Below are 6,362 nucleotides of genomic sequence, written 5' to 3' on the forward strand. Positions count from 1 at the left end.
AAGGTGGTAATAAGGCCAAATGACCTTATGGCCGTTGACATTATGTCACCACACCATCACACTAATGCATTGTCATCGAGCCTTGATACGTGTGCAAAGTTTCAATCAAACTTATGGCCATTCAAAGTGGTAATAAGGCCAACTGACCTTATGGCCGTTGACCTTATGTCACCACACCATCACGCTAATGCATTGTCATCGAGCCTTGATACGTGTGCAAAGTTTCAATCAAACTTATGGCCATTCAAATTGGTAATAAGGCCAATTGACCTTATGTCCGTTGACCTCATGTCACCACACCATCACATTGTTGCATTGTCATCGAGCCTTGATACGTGTGCAAAGTTTCAATCAAACGTATGGCCATTCAAGGTGGTAATAAGGCCAAATGACCTTATGGCCGTTGACATTATGTCACCACACCATCACACTAATGCATTGTCATCGAGTCTTGATACGTGTGCAAAGTTTCAATCAAACTTACGGCCATTCAAAGTGGTAATAAGGCCAACTGACCTTATGGCCGTTGACCTTATGTCACCACATCCTCACACTAATGCATTGTCATCGAGCCTTGATACGTGTGCAAAGTTTCAATCAAACTTATGGCCATTCAAAGTTGTAATAAGGCCAATTGACCTTATGGCCGTCACACCATCACATTAATGCATTGTCATCGAGCCTTGGTGCGTGTGCAACGTTTCAATCAAACTTATGGCCATTCAAAGTGGTAATAAGGCCAATTGGCCTTATGTCCGTCACACCATCACATTAATGCATTGTCATCGAGCCTTGATGCGTGTGCAAAGTTTCAATCAAACTTATGGCCATTCAAAGTGGTAATAAGGCCAATTGACCGTATGGCCGTCACACCATCACATTAATGCATTGTCATCGAGCCTTGATGCGTGTAGAAAGTTTCAATCAAACTTATAGCCATTCAAAGTGGTAATAAGACCAATTGACCTTATGACAGTTGACCGTATGTCACCACACCATCACATTAATATATTGTCATCGAGCCTTGATACGTAAGCAAAGTTTCAAACTAATCAGACTTCTAGAAACCGGTGAAAATTAAGCTCAAAGATTTCGTTATATAGATACAGGCCAAGCTAATAAAAGCGTGTTAATAAAGAAATGCGTTTTTCGCATTATGTGCAAGGTTTCAAATCTATGGCCATTTGGGGTGGTTATAAGTTCAATTGACCTTATGTCCGTTAACCTTATCTCACCCCACCATTACATTATTGTATTGTCATCGAGCCTTGATACGTGTGCAAAGTTTCAATCTAACTTATGGCCATTCAAAGTGGTAATAAGGCCAATTGACCTTATTGCCGTTGATCTTATGTCACCACACCATCACACTAATGCATTGCCAACCAGCCTTGATACGTGTGCAAAGTTTCAATCAAACTTATGGCCATTCAAAGTGGTAATAAGGCCAATTGACCTTATGGCCTTTGATCTTATGTCACCTCACCATCACACTATTGCATTGCCAACCAGCCTTGATACGTGTGCAAAGTTTCAATCAAACTTATGGCCATTCAAAGTGGTAATAAGACCAATTGACCTTATGGCCGTTGACCTTATGTCACCACACCATCACATTAATGCATTGTAATCGGTCCTTGATACGTATGCAAAGTTTCAAATTAATCAGACTTCTAGAAATCGGTGAAAATTAAGATCGAAAATTCCGTTACATAGATACAGGCCAAGCTAATAAAAGCGTGCTAATAAATAATAGTTTAAAAAAACTAAAAAAAACACGCTTTTATTGCTAACCGAACTAAAAAATAGAAATTAATTTTCAATTAAAAAAAGTTTATATAAGAGTAGTAGAAGGTCAAACAATCATTTATAGTTAATCACCTCAAAATAAAATTATAATAAAATTTAAGTTATTAATAATTATTATAAGTTAAAATAATAAGGCCAACTGACCTTATGGCCGCCACACCATCATATTAATGCACTGTCATAGAGCCTTGATGCGTGTGCAATGTTTCAATCAAACTTATGGCCATTCGAAGTGGTAATAAGGCCAATTGACCTTATGGCTATTGTCCTCATGTCACCACACCATCACATTAATGCATTGTCATCGAGCCTTGATACTTATGCAAAGTTTCAAATTAATCAGACTTCTAGAAACCGGTGAAAATTAAGCTCAAAGATCCCGTTACCTACATATATAGAAAGATACAGGCCAAGCTAATAAAAACGTGTTATTTAATAAAAAAAAGGGCTCCAGTATGCTCTTTCGTAGATGTGCCATGCATCCACTTCTATCATTAATAAAGGAATGCGTTTTTCGCATTATGTGCAAGGTTTCAAATCTATGGCCATTTGGGGTGGTCATAAGTTCAATTGACCTTATGTCCGCTAACCTTATGTCAACCCACCATCACATTATTGCATTGTCATCGAGCCTTGATACGTGTGCAAAGTTTCAATCAAACATATGGCCATTCAAAGTGGTAATAAGGTCAATTGACCTTATGGCCGCTGACCTTATGTCACCACACCATCACACTAATGCATTGTCATCGAGCCTTGATACGTGTGCAAAGTTTCAATCAAACTTATGGCCATTCAAAGTTGTAATAAGGCCAATTAACCTTATGGCCGTGACACCATCACATTAATGCATTGTCATCGAGCCTTGATGCGTGTGCAACGTTTTAATCAAACTTATGGCCACTCAAAGTGGTAATAAAGCCAATTGACCGTATGGGCGTCACACCATCACATTAATGCATTGTCATCGAGCCTTGATGCGTGTGGAAAGTTTCAATCAAACTTATGGTCATTCAAAGTGGTAATAAGACCAATTGACCTTATGGCCGTTGACCTTATAACACCAGACCATCACATTAATGCATTGTCATCGGTCCTTGATACATGTGCAAAGTTTCAATCAAACTTATGGCCATTCAAAGTAGTAATAAGGCCAATTGACCTTATGGCCGTTGACCGTATGTCACCACACCATCACATTAATACATTGTCATCGAGCCTTGATACGTAAGCAAAGTTTCAAATTAATCAGACTTCTAGAAACCGGTGAAAATTAAGCTCAAAGATTTCGTTATATAGATACAGGCCAAGCTAATAAAAGCGTGTTAATAAAGAAATGCGTTTTTCGCATTATGTGCAAGGTTTCAAATCTATGGCCATTTGGGGTGGTTATAAGTTCAATTGACCTTATGTTCGTTAACCTTATGTCACCCCACCATTACATTATTGTATTGTCATCGAGCCTTGATACGTGTGCAAAGTTTCAATCAAACTTATGGCCATTCAAAGTTGTAATAAGGCCAATTGACCTTATGGCCGTCACATCATCACATTAATGCATTGTCATCGAGCCTTGATACGTGTACAAAGTTACAATCAAACTTATGGCCATTCAAAGTGTTAATAAGGCCAATTGACCTTATGGCCGTTGACCTTATGTCACCAGACCATCACATTAATGCTCTGTCATCGGTCCTTGATACGTGTGCAAAGTTTCAATCAAACTTATGGTCATTCAAAATGGTAACAAGGCCAATTGACCTTATGGCTGTTGACCTTATGTCACCACACCATCACATTAATACATTGTCATCGAGCCTTGATACGTGTGCAAAGTTTCAATGAAACTTGTGGCCATTCAAAGTGGTAATAAGGCCAATTGACCTTATGGCCGTTGACCTTATGTCACCAGACCATCACATTAATGCATTGTCATCGAGCCTTGATACGTGTGCAAAGTTTCAATCAAACTTATGGCCATTCAAAGTTGTAATAAGGCCAATTGACCTTATGGCCGTCACACCATCACATTAATGCATTGTCATCGAGCCTTGATGCGTGTGCAAAGTTTCAATCAAACTTATGGCCATTCAAAGTGGTAATAAGGCCAATTGACCTTATGTCCGTTGACCTTATGTCACCAGACCATCACATTAATGCATTGTCATCGGTCCTTGATACGTGTGCAAAGTTTCAATCAAACGTATGGCCATTCAAAGTAGTAATAAGGCCAATTGACCTTATGGCCGTTGACCTTATGTCACCACACCATCACATTAATACATTGTCATCGAGCCTTGATACGTAAGCAAAGTTTCAAATTAATCAGACTTCTAGAAACCGGTGAAAATTAAGCTCAAAGATTTCGTTATATAGATACAGGCCAAGCTAATAAAAGCGTGTTAATAAAGAAATGCGTTTTTCGCATTATGTGCAAGGTTTCAAATCTATGGCCATTTGGGGTGGTTATAAGTTCAATTGACCTTATGTTCGTTAACCTTATGTCACCCCACCATTACATTATTGTATTGTCATCGAGCCTTGATACGTGTGCAAAGTTTCAATCAAACTTATGGCCATTCAAAGTTGTAATAAGGCCAATTGACCTTATGGCCGTCACATCATCACATTAATGCATTGTCATCGAGCCTTGATACGTGTACAAAGTTACAATCAAACTTATGGCCATTCAAAGTGTTAATAAGGCCAATTGACCTTATGGCCGTTGACCTTATGTCACCAGACCATCAAATTAATGCTCTGTCATCGGTCCTTGATACGTGTGCAAAGTTTCAATCAAACTTATGGTCATTCAAAATGGTAACAAGGCCAATTGACCTTATGGCTGTTGACCTTATGTCACCACACCATCACATTAATACATTGTCATCGAGCCTTGATACGTGTGCAAAGTTTCAATGAAACTTGTGGCCATTCAAAGTGGTAATAAGGCCAATTGACCTTATGGCCGTTGACCTTATGTCACCAGACCATCACATTAATGCATTGTCATCGAGCCTTGATACGTGTGCAAAGTTTCAATCAAACTTATGGCCATTCAAAGTTGTAATAAGGCCAATTGACCTTATGGCCGTCACACCATCACATTAATGCATTGTCATCGAGCCTTGATGCGTGTGCAAAGTTTCAATCAAACTTATGGCCATTCAAAGTGGTAATAAGGCCAATTGACCTTATGTCCGTTGACCTTATGTCACCAGACCATCACATTAATGCATTGTCATCGGTCCTTATGGCAAAGTTTCAAATGAATCAGACTTCTAGAAACCGGTGAAAATTAAGCTCAAAGATTTCGTTATATAGATACAGGCCAAGCTAATAAAAGCGTGTTAATAAAGGAAAGCGTTTTTCGCATTATGTGCAAGGTTTCAAATCTATGGCCATTTGGGGTGGTTATAAGTTCAAATGGCCTTATGTCCGTTAATCTTATGTCACCCCACCGTTACATTATTGTATTGTCATCGAGCCTTGATACGTGTGCAAAGTTTCAATCAAACTTATGGCCATTCAAAGTTGTAATAAGGCCAATTGACCGTATGGCCGTCACACCATCACATTAATGCATTGTCATCGAGCCTTGATCCGTTTGCAAACTTTCAATCAAACTTATGGCCATTCAAAGTGGTAATAAGGCCAATTGACCTTATGGCCGTTGACCTTATGTCACCAGACCATCACATTAATGCATTGTCATCGGTCCTTGATACGTGTGCAAAGTTTCAATCAAACTTATGGCCATTCAAAATGGTAACAAGGCCATTTGACCTTATGGCTGTTGACCTTATGTCACCACACCATCACATTAATACATTGTCATCGAGCCTTGATACGTGTGCAAAGTTTCAATCAAACTTATGGCCATTCAAAGTGGTAATAAGACCAATTCACCTTATGGCCGTTGACCTTATGTCACCAGACCATCACATTAATGCATTGTCATCGAGCCTTGATACGTGTGCAAAGTTGCAATCAAACTTATAGCCATTCAAAGTTGCAATAAGGCCAATTGACCTTATGGCCGTCACACCATCACATTAATGCATTGTCATCGAGCCTTGATGCGTGTGCAAAGTTTCAATCAAACTTATGGCCATTCAAAGTGGTAATAAGGCCAAATGACCTTATGGCCGTTGACCTTATGTCACCACACCATCACACTAATGCATTGTCATCGAGCCTTGATACGTGTGAAAAGTTTCAATCAAACTTATGGACATTCAAAGTGGTAAAAAGGCCAATTGACCTTATGTCCGTTGACCTTATGTCACCACACCATCACATTGTTGCATTGTCATCGAGCCTTGATACGTGTGCAAAATTTCAATCAAACGTATGGCCATTCAAGGTGGTAATAAGGCCAAATGACCTTATGGCCGTTGACATTATGTCACCACACCATCACACTAATGCATTGTCATCGAGCCTTGATACGTGTGCACAGTTTCGATCAAACTTTTGGCCATTCAAAGTGGTAATAAGGCCAACTGACCTTATGGCCGTTGACCTTATGTCACCACACCATCACATTAATA

The sequence above is a fragment of the Eurosta solidaginis genome, chromosome X (genome assembly GCF_040869045.1).
Source record: "Eurosta solidaginis isolate ZX-2024a chromosome X, ASM4086904v1, whole genome shotgun sequence".
Lineage (NCBI taxonomy): Eukaryota > Metazoa > Arthropoda > Insecta > Diptera > Tephritidae > Eurosta > Eurosta solidaginis.